Source organism: Podarcis filfolensis (genome assembly GCF_964270895.1).
Source record: "Podarcis filfolensis genome assembly, chromosome: 2".
Classification (NCBI taxonomy): domain Eukaryota; kingdom Metazoa; phylum Chordata; class Lepidosauria; order Squamata; family Lacertidae; genus Podarcis; species Podarcis filfolensis.
In genome coordinates this window covers 86,696,098-86,716,940 of record NC_139605.1, presented here as the reverse complement: position 1 = coordinate 86,716,940, position 20,843 = coordinate 86,696,098, and the positions used below count along the sequence as shown (strand labels likewise).

At 43.2% G+C, this 20,843-nt stretch overlaps 1 protein-coding gene across 3 annotated transcripts in view; it reads right to left on the bottom strand.

Annotated features, from left to right (window-relative positions):
• The window catches only part of GAS7 (growth arrest specific 7), a 139,530-nt gene that overhangs the window by 101,625 nt on the left and 17,062 nt on the right, over nt 1-20,843 (bottom strand). The gene's annotated exons all lie outside the window — the stretch shown is intronic.

The window sequence follows — 20,843 nt, the reverse complement described above, 5'->3', positions numbered from 1 at the left end:
TTAATTGCACGTTCGAAACTGCCAAGCTTGCCTAATTTTGTATTTGCAAAGGGCATTCAATCATTTGTTACTAACGGACTTATGAAACAGAAAATTTTCCATGGAACAATAAAGCACTGGAAAAGATATCCCATCTTGGCAAAACTTCTGCCCAATGTCACTGATCCTATGCACTCTTATTTACTTCTGAGTAACCATACACAGAAGGCAGCTAAGTCTAGGATTTTTCAGAGGCACAAGCTGACGGTTACAAGGAAAAAATATGGTACCTCTATAAAATGGAATGTTAGTATCTCTGCTGCTCAGTTGGTAGAGTCATATTTATTTATTACTAGTATTTTTCTCTGCTTCTGTCAGTCTGAAGACTATCGGAGCAGCTCATAATATTAACTCATAAGAATTTATAATTTGCAACTGAATGCACTGCAGAGCTCAGGTAATTGGAAGGCATAAAATAGTGCAAGATCACCTACATGGGCTCAGTAGAGTATCCTGGCATGGTATACTCTCATGCTTCCGCTGAAGTGCCTGGGAAGAAGCCCACGGCAATGAAGACAATTCATGACTAAGTCTTCACATGGGAGTAAGCCCTAAACAAGTGGGACTTACTACTGAGTGCACATATAGAGAACTGTGCTGTTACTGTATAAAGTATTATGCTGCCCTGGGCTCTTTTGGGAGGAAGAGCAGGTTGTAAATTCAACAAATAAATAAATAACACAATGCTAAAGGCAGCCACCCTGAAGTCAGCCAAAGGCTGGCTGAGCGGCTATTGGAAGTAGATTAAATACCCCTCTGCCAGGTCCAGAGGGAGACCAGCCAGCTAGACAGCACCTACAACCACAGAAAGCTCGGAGGGGGGAGGGAGTACATACTAGCAAAGAGCATGTTATGTGTGGCCAAGAATCCATTGCTCAGCCTGGCTGTAATCCCATACCCACCTACTTGACTGAACTAAGTGAGACTAATTCTGAATAAATATTTAAAGCACTGTACCGCTAACCTCAGAAGGTCGTCACCCCCTACAACCCGCCCCCATGTTTCTCTTTTTTTCTATGTGACAGCAGCTGTTTGATAGTTGTTCATGATTCAGCTTAAGATATTGTGTATCTAGGCCTTTATACCCTTGTATTTTAAATTTTAAACCAGAATTTCAAAATTAAAAGATAGTAAAAACAAAACAAAACCCCACCCAATTTATTTAGCCTTCTCCCCTATGTTATCTTGATCCTCTGGCCTTAAAAGAAGTTACATTATATGGGAAGCAAGTAAAGGGATATACAATATGGTTTATGGGAGTATTTAGTCTAGTTAAGGACCTCACTCTCCCCCATCTATCCTTATGAAATGTTCGTCTAAAGCACAATTCACATGATGGCTAGAACTGGCTATATTTAGTCCTGGATCAATACCAACAGTGCAGCTGTTATAATCAGTAGTATTAAACATGCATAGATTCAATATAGAAATTATTTTTATGTACCTTTGAGAAGATTTCCACTATAAGCTCTATTTTAGCATTCTGAAAAATCTCCAAGCACCAAATTGCCTCGTTCCTATCATTATTTGTCTTGTTTGCATCATAACACGGGTTTCAATTTTGAGAATGGTGTTCATAACTAGGGCATAATAATTGTGTTTTGAGAATTGTGTTAATAACTAGTACATAGGTAAAGGTAAAGGTACCCCTGCGCGTACGGGCCAGTCGTGTCCGACTCTGGGGTTGCGTGCCCATCTCGCTTAAGAGGCCAGGGGCCAGCGCTGTCCGAAGACACTTCCGGGTCACGTGGCCAGTGTGACAAGCTGCATCTGGTGAGCCAGCGCAGCACACGGAAACGCCGTTTACCTTCCCGCTAGTAAGCAGTCCCTATTTATCTACTTGCACCCGGGGGTGCTTTCGAACTGCTAGGTTGGCAGGCGCTGGGACCGAGCAACGGGAGCGCACCCGCCGCGGGGATTCGAACTGCCGACCTGACGATCGGCAAGTCCTAGGCCCTGAGGTTTTACCCACAGCGCCACCTGCGTCCCTAGTACATACTCTGGAGTATATCCTCTCAAATACAACACATCTTATTTCTGAAGAGTGAATGCATTGAAAAGTGCTATGTTTGGGTACTGATGTTACACTCACACCATGGCATGAAGTATGTTCAACTTACTGAACTTTCAGGAGGACAAAGGCAAAACAGAGAGCAACTTATGACACAACAAAAGTAACTAAATAGGAACGTGACTATGAACACATTCCTCAGAAGGCAAAATCACCACATAGTGAGGTAAAATATGCATGGTTCTGGGGGTTCTTAATCAACATTTTATAAGTCAAATCAGTGGTTTTCAACCAGTGTGCCGTGGCACCTTGGGGTGCCTTGAATGATGGTCAGGGATGCCGCGGGCAACACTGGCCTCTGTCCCTCTTTCCTTCCGTCCCTCCTCTGAGGTCCTCTGGTGTCTCTGCCTCCCAAAAGCTTGCGCAGCTGTTTGTTGCAGCAACCCTGGCTACAAGCTCCCTAGGCAAATGGTGCCTCTGGGGCTGACCAGGGTATGCCAGTTTACAGGAGCTGTGGTGGCCTTGGAGTAAGCAAGCAAGCAAGCGGCTGAGGGAGCCCAGCCTGCCAACGCTTGCTGTTAGGAATCAACAGATAAGTCCCAGGCCAACCTCTGCTTAAAAACCTCCAATGAAGGGGAGTCCGTTCCTGCCTGGAGATCACATAATACTGATTTCACACATATACAACTGTGTTGTTACAATCCAATAGGGAGCAGTCCACAGTACCAGGGGAAAATAATATACCGGTTGGTCACACCATACTCTCTCCCTCACATAGCACATGCACAAACATGCATCTCTTTCTCATTCATATATGCACTTCATATATACATTTATTTCTCACGCAGACCATACATACACAAAAACCACACACTACACACAGACCTCTCTCTGCCTGGCTCTCTGTCACCTCCACCTCCAGTGCATCTCTCTCAAATCAAAAGAGCATGCCTGACATTCAGATTCATTGCTGGGCTACAGTCACGGTGCCTGTGTGCTCTTTCCAGGTTTAAAGGCAGTGTGCCTCCAAATCTCAGTGGCTGGGGAACACCAGTGGGAAAAGACCATTGTCTTCAAATTCATTCTCTCTCTCTCTCTCTCTCTCTCTCTCTCTCTCTCACACACACACACACACACACACACACACACACATCAGATTAGCCTACTTGGCGACCAAGAGTGGGAGATGAAAAAGTGCCTGCAATATGCAGCTTGGATTGCTGGCACCATCTGGAGCTATTTGCCCCATCGGCACCATTCTGCAATGCAACATTTCTCCAACTGTAGCCCCTCTGTGATCTGGCTTGCGTGGGTTTGTTCTGTGGAGGTTTGGTATGCGGATGTCCTACAATAGGAAGTATAAACAATGCTGCTGCAGCAGCAATATACTGAGCAGAAAACGGATGCCCCGTGCAAAAAATAAATAATATTACAGTGGTACCTCGGGTTACAGATGCTTCAGGTTACAGACGCTTCAAGGACTCCACTAACCCAGAAATAGTACCTTGGGTTAAGAACTTTGCTTCAGGATGAGAACAGAAATCGGGCTCCAGCAGCATGGCGGCAGGGGAGGCCCCATTAGCTAAAGTGGTACCTCAGGTTAAGAATAGTTTCAGGTTAAGAACGGACCTCCAGAACAAATTAAGTACTTAACCCGAGGTACCACTGTAGGAATCATCTGTCTTTTAACATACAATTCCACCTTCACTTGTATGTGCTGTCTGCTTGGCCTTCATTTGTAGCATTGCTATAGTTTATATATGAGGTATATATAATGACAACCAAAACCTCTGTTCTTATAATAAGTGAGTTTTGTCATGTAATCTTGAATAACTCTAAAAACAGGCCTCTGAATCTGCCTTCCCCTCAAAAAGGTATTCCCAGCAGCTCCCTATATATTTCCCACCATGCCCCACCTGCTTTTGTCCTGGTTCAAAGACTAGTTTCTCCTGTCTTATACTTGAGGCATTTTTCTCCCTAAAGACCACTTTGAGCACTTAAGGAATGCTTCAGGAACGCTTGCTGATACTGAACATTTGCTAGGTGAAAACCTTCCCATACCTGTTTTGTGGTGGCTTAAGTAAATCTCAACAGCATTAGCAGTGGTGAGGAAAAATCCCCCTTGTTTGGGGAAGCGGGGTTGGGGTGGGAGAAAAGAAAAGCAGGGGAGGGAACTGAAATAAGACTCTCCTTTTACCCTTAAGTCCCAAACAGAATTCCTGGTTAGAACTCAGTTGGCAGAGCATGAGACTCTTAATCTCAGGGCTGTGGGTTTGAGCCCCATGTTGGGCAAAAGATTCCTGCATTGCAGGGGGCTGGACCAGATGACCTTTGTGGTCCCTTCCCACTCTACAATTCTATGAACCTTTAAAAAAAGCATTACACTCACAGTCTAGTATGTAGAAAATAATATGTTGAGGTTGGACGTGGGAGAAAACAACGCTCACTGGGTGGCCTTAGACAAGCCATTCTGTGTCACAGTCTAAACTACTTAACAGAGTTTTAATGAGGATGAAACAAGATCAGGATGTATTATAAAGAGAAAGAAACCCTTTTAAGTTAACAAACATTTCCTAAAACTCTAAAAATGATTGGATGGGTTTCAAAAGTTACCACATGAGACAGAAACTGCATTGTGTCAAGGCATTTCTTGATTTAACTATTTAAATACAGGATTCAAATGGAGATGTGGTGGGCGGTTTTGGGTTTTGTTTTGCAAAAAGGTGGTTATAAAAAAAGAAGTCTCAGTCCTGTAAGGTGGGCGGGGGGGGAGGGTACTATAGTTACCGTAATTTAATGAAACAAACAGTAAGAACATAAGAGCAGGCCCTGCTAAGTCAAACCAAAGGTGTATCTAGACCCACATCATGTTTCCCATAGCAGTAAACCAGGCGACTATGGGAGCCCGCAAGCAATATATGACTGCGTATCATACACACTATGCATTTAAATCACATGACTCACCCCAAAGAATCCTGGGAACTGTCAATCACCTCTCACAGAACTACAGTTCTCAGCACCTTAAACTATAGTTCCCAGGATTCTTTTTTTTGGGGGGGGGGGTCATGTGCTTTAAATATAAGTAAAGGTAAAGGTACCCCTGCCAGTACGGGCCAGTCGTGTCCGACTCTGGGGTTGTGCGCCCATCTCACTTAAGAGGCTGGGGGCCAGCGCTGTCCGGAGACACTTCCGGGTCATGTGGCCAGCGTGACGAAGCTGCTCTGGCGAGCCAGCACCAGCGCAGCACACAGAAACGCTGTTTACCTTCCCGCTATAAAGCGGTACCTATTTATCTACTTGCACTTAAGGGTGCTTTCAAACTGCTAGGTGGGCAGGAGCTGGGACCGAAAGACGGGAGCTCACCGTGCCACAGGGATTCGAACCGCCGACCATGCGATCGGCAAGCCCTAGGCACTGAGGTTTTACCCACAGCGCCACCCGCGTCCCTGCTTTAAATATACTATGTGTATATAGCTTAAGAGCACCACAGCACTCTCTCCACTCATGTACCCCAGTAACTGGCCTTCAGAATGGACAGCCTTACCATTTATGAATTACCGGTACTCTAACCAGCCTAGGACTTGCCGATCAGAAGGTTGGTGGTTCGAATCCCCGCGACGGGGTGAGCTCCCGTTGCTCAGTCCCTGCTCCTGCCAACCTAGCAGTTCGAAAGCACGTCAAAGTGCAAGTAGATAAATAGGTACCACGCCGCCGGGAAGGTAAATGGCGTATCCGTGCGCTGCTCTGGTTCGCCAGAAGCAGCTTAGTCATGGTGGCCACATGACCCGGAAGCTGTACGCCGGCTCCCTTGGCCAATAAAGTGAGATGAGTGCCGCAACCCCAGAGTCGGCCACAACTGGACCTCATGGTCAGGGGTCCCTTTACCTTTAACCCCTTTAAAGCCACCATAAGGCAGGTGCCCATCATTACATCTTGTACCAAACTCCATAGTTTAGCAAGGCACTATTTAGAGAAGTACCGTACTTCTTCTTGCTTGAAGGCTGAGCTGCCGCCATCAATCTGTACCATTTTAGTGACCTCAAGGTTCTAGTTACACACACACACACACACACATATATAGGAGGTAGGGAGAGAGAGGGAGAGGGGGAGGGAGAGGGAGAGATCCATTTTCCCCATGCCATACAGAACTCTATATATATTCCAGTTTCACGATTTATCTAATGCCTATCTGGGACATTACTGAGATCAGAACTGAAAAGAACAGAATACCAGAAGTTTCCTTTGTTTTTGTTGCTTTTAACATTTGCCATAGAACTTTATGCAAGGTGGAACAGTTGACTTAATAAAAAAAATGTATTTGGCAAGTTAATCAAAACTGGCTCCAATCCAAAACTTCAAGGGCATCCCTACCCTAAAAACATAAGTGGTGAGTTTTCCTTTGATAGGACAAGTCACATTCTTAAAGATTAGAGTGAACTAAGCACTTTCGAGCACCAAAAGTATCTTTGGCATCCTATGCATGTTTATTGAAAAATAATTCCCCCTGTTCAATGGGGTTTACTGCTTAGAAAGTTGCAGTTTCAGTTACACGCACTGCAGTACTTGATAGGAGCTTTTACTCCTGTTTATGGTCTTTGTTTTTAAACTAAACTATAAGGAAACAGTGCCAAGGTACAAACTGACTGAAAGTCTTCAAAGTGGGGGCAGACTAAGGGAAGCTGTCAAGCTTTATTCATATTTTCATAGAGAGTTAAGAAAAATCAACTCAGTACACAGAGATGATACTGAAAGCTGCAGACAGAGAACTGTGCTATGGACAAGAGGCAAGCCACAAAAGGAAACGAAAGAGGTCAGAAATATGGGCAGGAAATAACAAAATGAGATTCAGCTTGGAAAAATGCAGCTACGGGGGGAAAATCAGCCAAATAGAACTATTCAGTGGGAGGGAGGTCTTGGGGAAAAAACAATTATAGCATTTATGACCCATCCCACCCTGCAGCTGGGGAGCATGTGTCTTTGCACACACACACACACACACACACAGAGAGAGAGAGAGAGAGAGAGAGAGAGAGAGAGAGAGAGAGAGAACAGCAATCATACAACAACACGTTATAAAAGAATCCTGTTTTAGCTCCAGTAACTTCACAACTGTATGATGGACTTCATTTGCCATGTCCAATAAGAAGAAAAAATAGCACACCGAGAAATAATGCTGATGTGGTTCCGAGTGTGTGCAGAGTGACAGCCTTCTTGATTTAAATAGTTGACCTAGGATTGCATAAAGATTTGTTGCTTCATGCAAACAACTTGATTTGTTTTAAACAAAAAAGGTTCAGCTCTGCAAGGTGGTAGGGCATATAAACATCCCATCATGCAAAGAACGGAACCCTGGAATCTTTAAGTGTCTTAAAGAGGGATACTTCCCAGTAAGTCATATACTGTTCAAATGGGCTGTCCTTCATGTCATGTTCAGCAAACTTATTGGCTGTGGCATTTTCCACAAACTGTATGATGTCTGGAATTCCTAATAGCAATGATACTAGTAGTATCACATGGCTGGTTCACCCATTCCCTTCATAAATTAGGCTTAGCGCTTTACAAAACAAGCCTTTCTACAAAACAAGCACACCACTGTGTCTTCCATGGCTGCCCTTCAGCCCAGAAAGTTCATCCCACTGTATTTTGTTTTATAATCCACACACACTATCATGAAGTTCAGAGTACGCAATGCAAGAAAAGGAAAACAGCAAATTATATGACATCCTATTAGAACACCATTGACATGTTTCCACCCTTTGCTCATTTAACTGTGGGCGCCAAAGCCAATCAAAGGAAGTTGGTCCAAAACATGTCTATGGTTCAACTTTGACAAGCTTGCAATGAGTAGTTCCATAGCTGGGGTACAACTACTAAGAATGTCTTTCTTTTGAACACTTGGTGTCTAAGTCTGAAGCACAGGTGGTATCATTAACAGAGCACCTGCAGTGGATCTCAGAGAAGCAAGCAATGAGATGTTTTCTGAGGTATACTTATCCTTAGTCATTTCTTTTATCAGCTAAAACAAACACCTGAAAAGAACTAGTATCCAATGAGGGTGTCAAGCCAGATCATCAGAAAAGTAACTATTCAGAAAGAATTACCTTAGTTCCATGTAGGAACATGTTTACAGAATTAAAATTTAAAGTCATGTCCTCTGCATTTTTAGATGGCCACTATAAGAAATTACCCTTGGAGCAGCATTTCTGTCTGTTTTGTTGAAAAGTTATAGAGGATATTGTTCATTATTTTACTCAGAGCCCTTTTTGTAAGGATCCTTTTGAAAAATATTTGAGTTTAGTGTCAGGAAGAATATTGCTATACTGTTAAAAATTTACAAGGTATTGGGGGGGGGAGCTATCTGAAAACTATGTTACTTTGTTCCCTTATTTGCACTGGTAACCAGGAAATGAAGAGCTAAATTTGTGGCTCAACTCTGAAGGTTCCTGTTTTGTTGTTGCTGCTATGGCTTATTGCTAAACAATAAATTTACTACAAAAAATAAATAAATAGGAAGTATCCACCTAACTTGTTCCATCAGCACAAGGATTTCTGCTTGCACAATGAAACACTCCCGTCCCGCTCACCCCACCCCACAAAAACCTACTCCGGGGAGTTGGAGGAACTTTCAGAACAGATCTAGGAAGTGCATGAGGAAAGAAAGGGGGGAAGGTTCTGTTGTGCAAGCGGAAATCCATGCACTGATTAAATGAGTTACCGTAGTTGGATACCACCCAGTGTGAATGTCAGGTGTAGCTGCAATGAGAACAGCTCTTGCAAGCCATACTGCTCAATGTAGTAACCTATGCCCAACATATTAACTGAGAGAGAGAGAGAGAGAGAGAGAGAGAGAGAGATTGACTTAGAAGAAAAAAAATAAAAGTTGGGGTAGGCTGATTACTTTGGGTATAAATCTCCAGAGTCAACAACTTTTACCAGCATTCAATTCACCTCATTAAAAAAAATGTTTTTTAAGTTTTCCCTACACAGACTGCAAGGAAATGTTATATTGCACTTAAAACATGGGAAATAATTAGATTAACTTTGTAGCTATGATAAGTTTTGACTTAGCTGGTAAGGGCAAATCAGTTCACGAGGTTTGAAGTTACCCCAGTTTGAAAAATGAGCCATACTTAAAATATAAAAACCCTACTGGAAGTTCAAGAGCCAGTGTTGCTCGCAGGAAAGGAGAAGTAAGAACTTTGCAAATGGCTTGTATCCCATTGTTAGGCCTTGACCCTGGCAGTCAATGATTGAATACAACAGAATGGAAGAAATCTAGAACGGAATACAAGAGCAAACTCTAGCTTTGATTCAGGTACCATTAGAGTGCTCTACTTACAGCTGAAAGACAGACAGAGCTTTTACATCAGTGAAGCTCAGCTGCAAGGAGGCTCAGCTCTTGTCTCCAAGCACAGAGTTTCTCCTGTTCTATATTTAGGCCTGTTTCAAGTACACAATGGCCTGCAACCCCAAAACTGTGAGCAAGGAGGTGTAATTAGTTTTCCTCCTGCAGCCACCTTCTCTGATGTTCTGAGAATTCATTAGGAGTTTTCAATGGCCATCTCAGGATATTCTTCAGGTTGATCCTGGCCCACATGAGCACAGACTCTGCTGCAGAAATCTGGAATTCCAAGCATCTTAACTTGCAGTGACTTTTCTAAACCATTTATAGCCATTAGGGCAATGGAGAATGTCATGCAACTGAATTGCTGGATTATCAAAAGTTTTATATTATGTGTCTCTATCATTCTGCCTTTTTCTTGTAGCCACAATACTTAACATGCCTTCTCTTCCCACACATCCATAACAGAACACCCGCAGGCTTTTTAAAGAACAACTTCACCATCTATTTGAATTAAATAAATGCCTGCAAATCTGATTAGTTTTTGTAGTTTATTTTGGAGGAGAATTTTGTTCCCTTTGGCACGGAGTACCTGCAATGCTGATCACAGTGATTCTGGAAGGTGGATCATCAACTGGCAACATAAATCATTTGGATTAAGGGTAGAACAGAATCTACTCTGTGGGGCTGAAATTTTGTATATCTTTGAAATCCATCAAAGTTTTAAATCCAAGTACTTTAGACTTCCCTGTTGCTCATCAATATGTCAAACAACAATGCCATAAAGTGTAAACTATCAGATACTGACAACCACTGTCAGGTACTGATATGTCAACACTAAATACCACTGCATATCAGTTGCTGGCTGTCAAAAATCCTGAGATATGCTGAAATCAAATATGCACAGATACTGGCTTTGAATATCCAGCAACTATTTGGCTTATGGAAACAACATCAACGTTCAGAGACCCTGGGAGCAGGTTTGTCGCAGCTCCAAAAGGAATTTCCTCGCACAAAGTACTGAAATGCAAAGGCTGCCCCACCTCGTAAGTTTATGTTAGCTTACAATGTATAAAGTTCCTCACGCATTTTGTAGAGCAACCTGCTCCTGGCACATTCTAGGATCGGGGTTTCGCATATTGTTCCTGTGGGAAGCTGACCTTGCCTTTGTGCTGCACTGAACAACTCTCTGAGTCCCTTCTAGCTCTGTGGCTGCTCTCACAAGCTGCCCAGAGAAGCCAAAGTTCCCACCCGCAACTACCTCGCTTGTTTCTGAATTGCTAACATGGTTGTCATGGTATCTTAAAGGCAGGAAACAGCCCTTTAAAATGTGAATGATAGCCAGATAAGCGGGCACTATTTACCTGAAATTATCCAACAGATGTGCATTCAACCGTTTCTGCGAACAGTTTAAACACCAGCACACCAGCCCCATTGTTTAAAAATCAAAACATCCATGCTGGTCCCCACCTGTAGCACAATACCTGCTCATTTAAAACACTGGGATTTCAGGATTTAGAAAAGAAAGGGCGAGATCATCTTTTCCCTTATGGAATGAATACAATGCTGGCATTTGTGAGATCAGCAGAGAGACATGTTGACAATCTCCAGCGAAAGCTCTCCACCACCATTCTATAATGATGGCACAGTCATGTTCAGTCCTTTTCCATGGTTTGCTACAAAGCTCCATTTGGCATTCAGCTCTCTGAGGCAGTGGACAGGCCTGATTCACAGAGGATCTACACAACATGACTGGGTGGGAGAGGCGAAAGAGAGAAGGCCTGGGAACGCATCCAAAAGTTCAGATCAACGCAGAGCCTCACAAAACCGCTATCACCAAACACAGTTCAACAAGCCAATTGGAAAGGAAGCTTTTATTTACAACTCACATTTAACTCCAGATGACACCAGCATGAGCCCAAACAAGGCCTGCATCGCATTATGCATAGATTTCACAAACCTATGACCTCAGATATGTTCCAAGCACGTTGGCTTGCTTAGTCGTTGCCAAGTCCCTTAAGGGGCTGAGGCAGACACATGCTTGAAACATCTGACACACTGCACAGAATCTAACGAGCAAGGCAGCCACGTGTTCCTCCAGCCACCATCCCCTACAATAACGTCATTGCCTGATCCTCACTTCCTACACTTCTTTGACACCTTTAAAGGAAGACAGAAGCATCTATTTCCATCTAGTGAAAGACAAACCTGTCAATTTTGGGGTTCTCTCAGACTATCATTTTTTTTTTCAATATTAAGTTCCACATTTCCACAACTGATTGCAATTTTAAAAATAAAATAAAAATCCCCATGAGAATTCATCAGCATTCTAGTGCACATTTCTACCAATATTTCATTTCATTGTTTATTTATAAGGGTATTTCTAAACCAACTATATAATTGCTGTATACAATAAAATCACTGAAACATACTTTACTTCGCCAAACCTTTATTAGGCATTACAAATATAGGACATCATAAAACAGCCATATATAAAATTTTAAAATATATACAAATAAACAATCATCTAAAAATACGTAATAATGAGGATTTTCATTGGAGTTTCTTCCCGCTAAATAGTGCCATTCGTCACTCTAAGAGATACTCTTGATAAAAACCCATTTTTGTCAATAGGAGCAAATGACCCAACTAAAATGGTCCCAGGAAATAAGTGTAGCAGTGGGGCAAAAACTTGCATTTGATTTTAGAAGCCAGGTACTCTTTAATCTGTTGTTGTTGTTGTTGTTTAGTCGCGTCTGACTCTTCGTGACCCCATGGACCAGAGCACGCCAGGCACTCCTGTCTTCTACTGCCTCCCGCAGTTTGGTCAGACTCATGTTTGTAGCTTCGAGAACACTGTCCAACCATCTCGTCCTCTGTCATCCCCTTCTTCTTGTGCCCTCAATCTTTCCCAGCATCAGGGTCTTTTCCAGGGAGTCTTCTCTTTTCATGAGGTGGCCAAAGTATTGGAGCCTCAGCTTCACGATCTGTCCTTCCAGTGAGCACTCAGGGCTGATTTCCTTAAGAATGGAGAGGTTTGATCTTCTTGCAGTCCATGGGACTCTCAAGAGTCTCCTCCAGCACTATAATCTAAAGCACTCTTTAATCTAAAGAACATCAATTCTCATAGTGACATTCTGCAAGTATATAGTAAAATCTTCAAAACGTTTGAAGAGCTTAACACTCCACCAAAAGTCAGGGCACTTAAAAACAGAACTAGTACCTGGTTTGATGATGAATGTCTTCAACTTAAAAGAAAATTGCGCCAAATTTTCATAGATAACCGTACCAAACTAGAACCTTTCTACTTGGATGAAAAAAGAAAATATCACCTTGTTCTGGCTGAAAAGAAACAAAAATGTGCCACCCCCAAAATGGTCCCAATTACTTGACTCCATCCAAAATAAAAATAACAAAGCATTTTGGTCAATAGTATATAAATTTCCCTAAAATATGCATATTTGTATGTTATTTTCACCAATATGTGCATTTTTATGCACTTTCCCTAAATGCACACAACTTATGCACACAGTATATATGTCTGGAGAACTGTATCGCAAAATTTGGACAAGTGCAAATTTCAAAGAAGAGCTGTGTTTCAGTTCATTTTCCACTGCAGTAGTTATCATCAGGTGCAACTTTAGAATAGGGAGAGAACTGGCAAAAGGCAACCATGTTGTCACATCTTTCCTAGTTAACTAGGAACTTTTTCTCTGAAGACGAACACAACCTGCAGAGGCCACATGGCATTAGCATAATGTACAAGATTATTTCATCATATAAGCCGAACATGGAGATCTTTGAAATCAATGTTGAAATGGCATACTTTAATGGACACACTCACTTCTTGCCCTCTAAGTCTCCGATACTCAGCTCTGATCAACCAGAACTCTTTACTTTTTACTAGGTGAGCACAGCCTGGCTGCTTTATTTCCAACTTACCTGCAACGTTGATCATTCATGTATCAGAATGTGCACAATGGTTTAAAAAACACTGAACAGAGCCAACCAGCACAGAACCTGTCTTTAAAAAGAGTAGCCATGAATGGCAATGTATATTTTATGATGTTGCCTGAATTTTGCTCAAGTCCTCATGGTACCATTTCCATTATTATTCCTAAATAAGTCCAGGATTTCAGTTTCGCAGACTGACTAATCAAGAACACTGTATCATCCTATCAATTTAAATTACAGTTATACCTTAAAGGGTGGTTCCTGCGTATATTCAATCATTATTTGGTTAAAGTTCCATAAAGCAAAGGCTTTAAAAGATATTAAAAGGTCCCATCTACTTTAAGGCGGGGGTTTTTTTTGGGGGGGAGAGGAGCCAGAATTATCTGTGAAGTTACCTTACAAGCCCAACTATTAACACATACTTAAAAAAATTCCAGCACAAAGAGTTCCCACAGAAATGGGCTGGTTCTATTTTTAAGTGGCAGTACAGTGTTAAATCATGCAACTTTCGGATCCACAGCCATTGGAACTCATCTGGAACTAAATGCCATTCAGCTTCTTTCCTAGAGCTTATGTGAGCCACAGACCATTCCATGAGACACATATGGCTATCCTCAGTTGGCATATAAAAGCATGCGCGCACACGCGCACACACACACACACACACACACACACACACACACACAGAGGTACGGGCAATGGGGGTCAGGGGAATGTGGTGGATGTTATTACAAAGTGAGGTCAGAGGCCCAGCAATGCGAGAGATGGGTGTGCCACATTACTACAAAGCACACAGAGGAAAACGAGATTCATTCAAAAGAGGAAAAGATCCAATCAAAGTGGGTGTGACCCATTCCTGACTGGTAATGAATTAGAAAAGCAAGTACATATGGACAACGAAAGAGAGACAATAACTTTCTGTGATGAGCTGGCCACTCCCAGTCTCAACTGAGCCTGTCTGACAGTGTCAAATCCACTAATAAATTCCACACAGCAGTTTCACAATACTTCTTTGTCGACGTATTAACCCAGTATTGTCAACTCCCACCAACGGTGGGTCTCCCAAGGCCTCAGGCACATTTCTCTCCCAGTTCTGCTACCTAAGACTTTCTGCGTGCTTGAAATAGGGAACAAATCCTATATCTCCATATAGATCCTATGTAGGCTGCAAAGGAAGAAAACACATTTTCTTGCCTTCTCACTTATAAGCGTTCATTGCAACTTGGGGTCAGTGTACACCATTACTGGGTGCATGACGAGTCGGTGTTTTGCAGGCTGGACAGAATTATTTGCATAATGAAGCAGCCTAACGAACCAACCTTCAGGAACACAGGTCATAATTTGCCACTAGAATTAAAACACCACACACACAAACGCAAAAAAATGTTTTTCCCCACATAGACACAAATCTCACCTGAATTGGCTTTACCTCAACCCCAGTCCGGGATCTCCCTTTTCACCTGCATTCTATCCAGTGCAAATGTGTCGAAGTCACCTCCCTCTGTCACAAATTTACCTTTCTACTGTAATCAATAGGTCTCCTTGCAACTATCAGGAAGGAGGTGACAAGTGTATACAGGCTAAACCTGTCCCATCTGTCGAAAGGCTCTTACTGAAATGAAAGTAGAATTCTCCTTTCAAACATCATTGCAAAATTTCACAATAGAAACAAAACACAAAAGCTACACTATCCAGGAAGGATAAAGTGTGGGGGGAACCATTTCAAGTTACTGTATTTCTTCTTCTTCTTACGCCTGATAGTTGCCATGGACACCAGAAAACTTTGTATGTATCTGTGTCTAATTAGCCGCCCCCACACTGCACCATAGCAACACAGCTAATATTGTCCTCTAAAGATTACTGTGTTTTTCGCTTCTTAAAGCATATAGATTTGTAGCTAGTTCTATAAAGGTTACCAGTTTCTTAAAAAGGGACAGTCTGGAATGCATCCTACTAGTTAAAAGAAAAGCAAGATGTAAACACCAGAGGAGGAATATTCTTTCAGCAGCCAGGGCTGGGCTATGAAGCTGCTTTTCAGTTACAGGTCTTGGGCTGGGATATTCTTGTCCTGAAAGGATTAAACACAAGGAAGTTGAGGTACCTTCGTGCTTCTTCTTGTCCATTGTCCAACAGAGAAGAAAAAGCTTGCTGGTGTAAATCAGGGATGGGGCTTAACGGGAGGTGGACCAATATTAATCTCTGCTGTAACACAGTCTGATAAAGTGAATGCTGTTTGCCTGATCAAGGAAAACAGACGTGGGGGAGAGGGCAAAGAAAAAGAACATACTATCAATTTGTGCATTATGGCACAGCATCCAGCAGATATGCAACAACATCTTTCAAGGATATTCCATCACGCCAGACTTTCGTCCCCCACTCTAATAAAACCAGCCAAAAGGAATTTCTTGCAGTCAGAACCTTATCAAAAATGCATGCCCAACATGTCACTTTCTTGATTTACTGACCATTTCTGTGTGGAATCGCGGCAGGCAGCTCTTCAGAAGTATCCAGGCAAAACAGCCAATGTCACTTCCTTCTGAATCCTGCAGTTGGTCCCTTAGAATTTTCTCTTTGCTTACACTTGAGTTTCTCCTAAATTGCTTCCAATTACCTGGCTTTACTGCATGCTTACTTGGATGTAACTCCAACTGAGTTCAGGGAGGCTTACTTCCAAGTAAGCATGCTTAGGCCTGCAGTTTACACTTGCCTCAGTGTCAACTTTTTGTACTGTGATTTTCCACAGCCTTGCATCTTACCTGCTATATTAACAGATTTGCCGAAATATAGTTCATAGGTTTCTTATCACAGGTGTGCCGCCACCTCGGTCCAGCTGGTGACCTGCATCTCCTGCCGCTTCTTCCCAGACTTCTTCTATAAAGTCAGGTTCAAGTTCAGTTCTAACCATAGGCCATCACTTCCTGAAAGCTGCAGTACATAAGCTAAGTAGCACATGCTGAGTAGCACATGCCACCATCTAGGGAAAGCACCTGGAAAGAGTAATATTGCTTGTGAGATGCTTAAGTTTCCTGGGTCTGGGTAGCGATGACTCACAATGCTAATAATTGCACATTCATATATTGATGTTTTCATGCCCTTAGTAATGCTTCATGCACCATTTTCTCAGTGTAGGAGAGGTCACAGGCTGTTTTCCAGTACAACAATCTCACACTGCACACGGATATTTCCCCTTGTCTTCATGGGGCCACATAGCAGATTCAGGATGCATATGACATCTCTATTCCTCCTACATATTTTTTATTATTGTAAATGTCAAGCAACGGGTCAAAAACACATACAGGGTACTATTTTTGAAAGCTTTAAGAGACATACCCTTATATACAGTCAAGGTTGCAAAAAGCAGTACAGTCCTACCTCGAGTTGAATGCGCTTCGGGTTGAGCGCGTTCGAGTTGCACTCTGCGGCAAGCCGGAAGTAACTGAGCGTATTACTTCCAGGTTTCGCCACTCGTGCATGCGCAGACGCTCAAAATGACACCACACGCATGCGCGGTAGTGGCGAAACGCGACTTGCGCACATGCAGATGCGCCGTCGCGTCTTGCGTTCCATTCGGGGTGCGAACGGGGCTCCGGAATGGTTCCTGTTCACATCCCGAGGTACCACTGTATAGCTTATTTTATTTGTATACCTCATAATGGCTAAATCTGCAGGAATGGCAAGCCAAACCATAGCTTAGTGCTAATATGTGAAGATGCAAGCTACAAGGGATGAGATTGCAGCTGCTTTGCGCCTCTCCAGTCCTTTTAAATCAGTGTTGGGTGGCAGCTAAGCCAAGATATGGCTTAGTGTGGCATCCCATCCCAGGCTTGTGGTTAAGTTCTCTCCTCCTTAACCACTAGCTGCAGCAGATGTTCTTAAACCGGCGACCATCATTTCCAAGTTTGGATGAAATGGGAAACTAATGATTGGTTAGACACTTCCAAGTTTAAGCGCAGCTCAAGTGAAGGGGTTCTACATACCAGCAAAGAGCTTGAATTCATTGCTGCTTGATGAGTTGAGGTACGATCACCTGTACCACATCTATTTGTACAGCAGGTCTTTTGAACTTAGTAGCCACTTTGGTCATTTGAAAAAGTGATCACTGATTAACCATATTCACAAATTTGACTTCTGGTGGTGAGGTAGGGGACAATAAAACAGAGTTCTTAGCATCTGTTGCAAAGTTACCTTATATCTACATTGTGATGTATAAAAACATTCAGCAGGGCTTCTTTTTCAGTAGCTATGCTTTGAGGGACTTGGGCGAGGTACTCTCAATAGCCCACTACCACCTTGGTCACTGTCCCCACCTGGCACAACTGCTCTCCCACAGCCACTGTCAACAGTTTCTTTCCCATCACTCCTCACTGCCTTGTTTGAATGCCTAACCAAGTACCTACATGGAGGGCAGAGCAGCCTGCTGCACTCTCCCTCTGGGGTCAGGATCTCAGGAGGAGCATCCTGGCCAGCCTCCTGCAAATTTTAAAGTGGTGCTGGCAGGAACTGGTTCAGTAAGTAATCATGTAGCTATGAAAATTCTTTTCCTACTTCCTATCAGGAAGGAAGGAAGGAAGGAAGGGCAACAGCTTCTCTTGAAGACAAGGATGGGTAAGAAATTTGATTCAGTTCAAGTACCTAATTGCTCCCTAATTCAAACTTTCTGAAACAATATCCAAACCAAAACACACCCATCTTTCAAAAGTTGCATTTATCCAAATCTTGCAATACAGCTCTCTTAGCCACTTACTGTATGCAAAAAATGAGCACAGAAAGGTATTATATATGGGGAAGTTGTTTTGCAAAATGTGTGCATTTGGAGAAATTTGTGCTAAAATGCTGATGAGTACTTACTTAAAGAGGAGAAAAATGAAAAACAGAGAAACTGAACTTGACAGATCAACCCCTGCTTGATGGAGGCAGCTGCTGTCCAAGATGTTTAAAACAAACAAAGAACCACAAGGAGCTCCAGATTTCTCCCCAGTACACTTTAAAAACCAGCCAATGGTTTTGCCAAGAGACAAAAAGCAACAGCCTAGGTAGCCTTTGTTTCTCCCCACCCCACCAAGAGCGGGAGCTGTGAAACCCAGGACATGCCCTCCACCCCAAGGGCTACACCCAGGCCTTTAGTGTCATGGCATCTTCTTTGAACTGACTTCCTGTTACATATTCGGCAGGTGACACCACCTTTTAAGCACCGACTGAAGATCTTTCCCAGCATGCATCTGTACTGGAATTGTTTTCAGATGTGTTTTAATTGTTGTATCATTTGTATGTTTGCTGCTCTGAGCTCCTTCGGGAGGAAGGGAGGGATACCCATGACATAAATGACAAGTACAGATACAGCTGGCAGGGAGTTTATGCAGACACTGCCCATCAGCAGCTCCTGCAACAGTGCCTGGGCTGCCAACAATCAGCTGATTGCTGGGGCTTCCATAGCTCTGCATGTGGCACCAGACATGGCCCAGAGATGCAAGTTGCTGAGGCTGCTTTGAACACAGAGCAACACAAAGAGAGATTTTTGTAGCATTTTCTTTAGATTGTCTGTTGCTTCAGGGTTTTTTTGTACGCTGCTTATCGAGATATTTTTTAACATAATAAGCGGCATAGACATTAAATAATCAATACACCAAGTAATTCTACCCAGGAAGAAACCTTTCTCCAGCACTTGAGTATCGAATAGAAAAGTGCCCTGGCTTTCCCATTTTTTTGTTCCTTCAGCTGAAGGAAACACAAACCTCAGCATCACAAAACCAAGGTGAAACCATTTTCACACAACAGGAGCCATCACTGAGCTACTAATTAAGCAGAGCTAACTCTGTGGTCAGGGGCTGCTCGGCAGAGCAAATACAAAAGAAATCAATTTGCAATTGAACTCTCATCGCCTAAACGGCAGGGAGAGGAGAGCTTTTATTTTCCATCGCAAGTTCAAACTTCCCCTGCAATGTTTAGCGTGAACAGGACTGGGGGTCAGGAGGTTGCTGGAAAACAATAGAATGGTGAATCTCACATTCAGATAATGTGCCAGATACACAATGGCTCGTATTATTCCTGCTAACTGTAGAGGCTTCTGAGCTGGATTTACGCATTGAAAAGAAATGACTGCAGTTCACCGGCGCTTGATTTTTTCAAGCAAGGTATTGCTATGAGAAGGGCTTGCTGGTCGGTGGTTCGAATTCCCTCAACGGGGTGAGCTCCTGTTGTTCGGTCCCAGTTCCTGCCCACCTAGCAGTTCGAACGCACGCCAAAAAAAGTGCAAGTAGATAAAAAGGTACCGCTCTGGCAGGAAGGTAAACAGTGTTTCCATGTGCTACTCTGGTTTTGGTGTTCCGTTGCACCAGAAGCGGCTTAGTCATGCTGGCCACATGGCCCAGAAAAACTGTCTGCGGACAAACGCCGGCTCCCTCGGCCTGTAAAGCGAGATGAGGGCCGCAACCCCAGAGTCGTCTGCGACTGGACTAAACTGTCAGGGGTCCTTTTCCTTTACCTTTTTACACTGAATAGTGGCTTTCCAGAGTTTCAGACAGGGATCTCTCCCGACCCAACCTGGAGATCCCAGGGATTGAACCTGGGACCTTTTGCTTGCAGTACCACCAAGCTATAGCAATTTCCCTGGGGGTGGAGGGGGGAAGGTGTGGAGAAATTGCTGCGAGGGATTGCTCCACTTGGGGATGGCTGGTTGGCTGAAGTTTTCTGCTTGTAAAAGGTGTGCACTCCAGGTCTGAGGAGTTTCCTAAGACTACATGAGCTCTCTGTCTAAGGGGGGGGGGGGGAGGATTAAGAACTGAAAGAATCTCTGCCTGAAAACTTGGGAGAGCTGGTGCCCTTCAGTGCAGGGCCAATGGTCTGACTCAGTATAAGGCAGAGAGTCCTGTGTTCCTATGGCAAGGCTTTCAAAGGAAAGGGTGGCCAAATGAAGACCAAATCACAGCATATCACACATGCGGTGACTGAAAGGAAAGTAACTGGCAGGGAATAACAGCATATTCCAGCACCCAAACATTAAATAATAAGTGATTTCATCACAATTGCATTGGAAAATGTCATCTGGAAACACCACTCCAACTCAGAAACACCCAGAGACAGCCTTATAATGAAGCACTCTGTGCAGCAAATTCCTAAGAAATCACAATTTTCTTCCCCTAACTCATCATGTGGAATCATACCCAAGCTTTTTATTTTGTTTTTTTAAGTTAGTAACGAAGAGCTGTCATTTTGACTTTTTGCTTCAGGTATGAAAAATGCCTAAAGCCACCGAGCTAAACATTTCCATCTCAATAAAAATGATCATCTGGAAAGACCTGGCATGGTGTGTCAGCTGCAGTGTCAGAACCATGTGAGCCAGATGTGCAGGACTCATATGTCTTAGGCAAGCAGCCACCAGAGAGGAAGACAAATTAAGCCCCATGCTGAATCGTTTTCTGTGGAACATACAACATCTCAGCAAGTGCTGTGAGAACAGTTTAGGCCTAGAATCAAAGTGCCAGCCAGAATCAAACATTT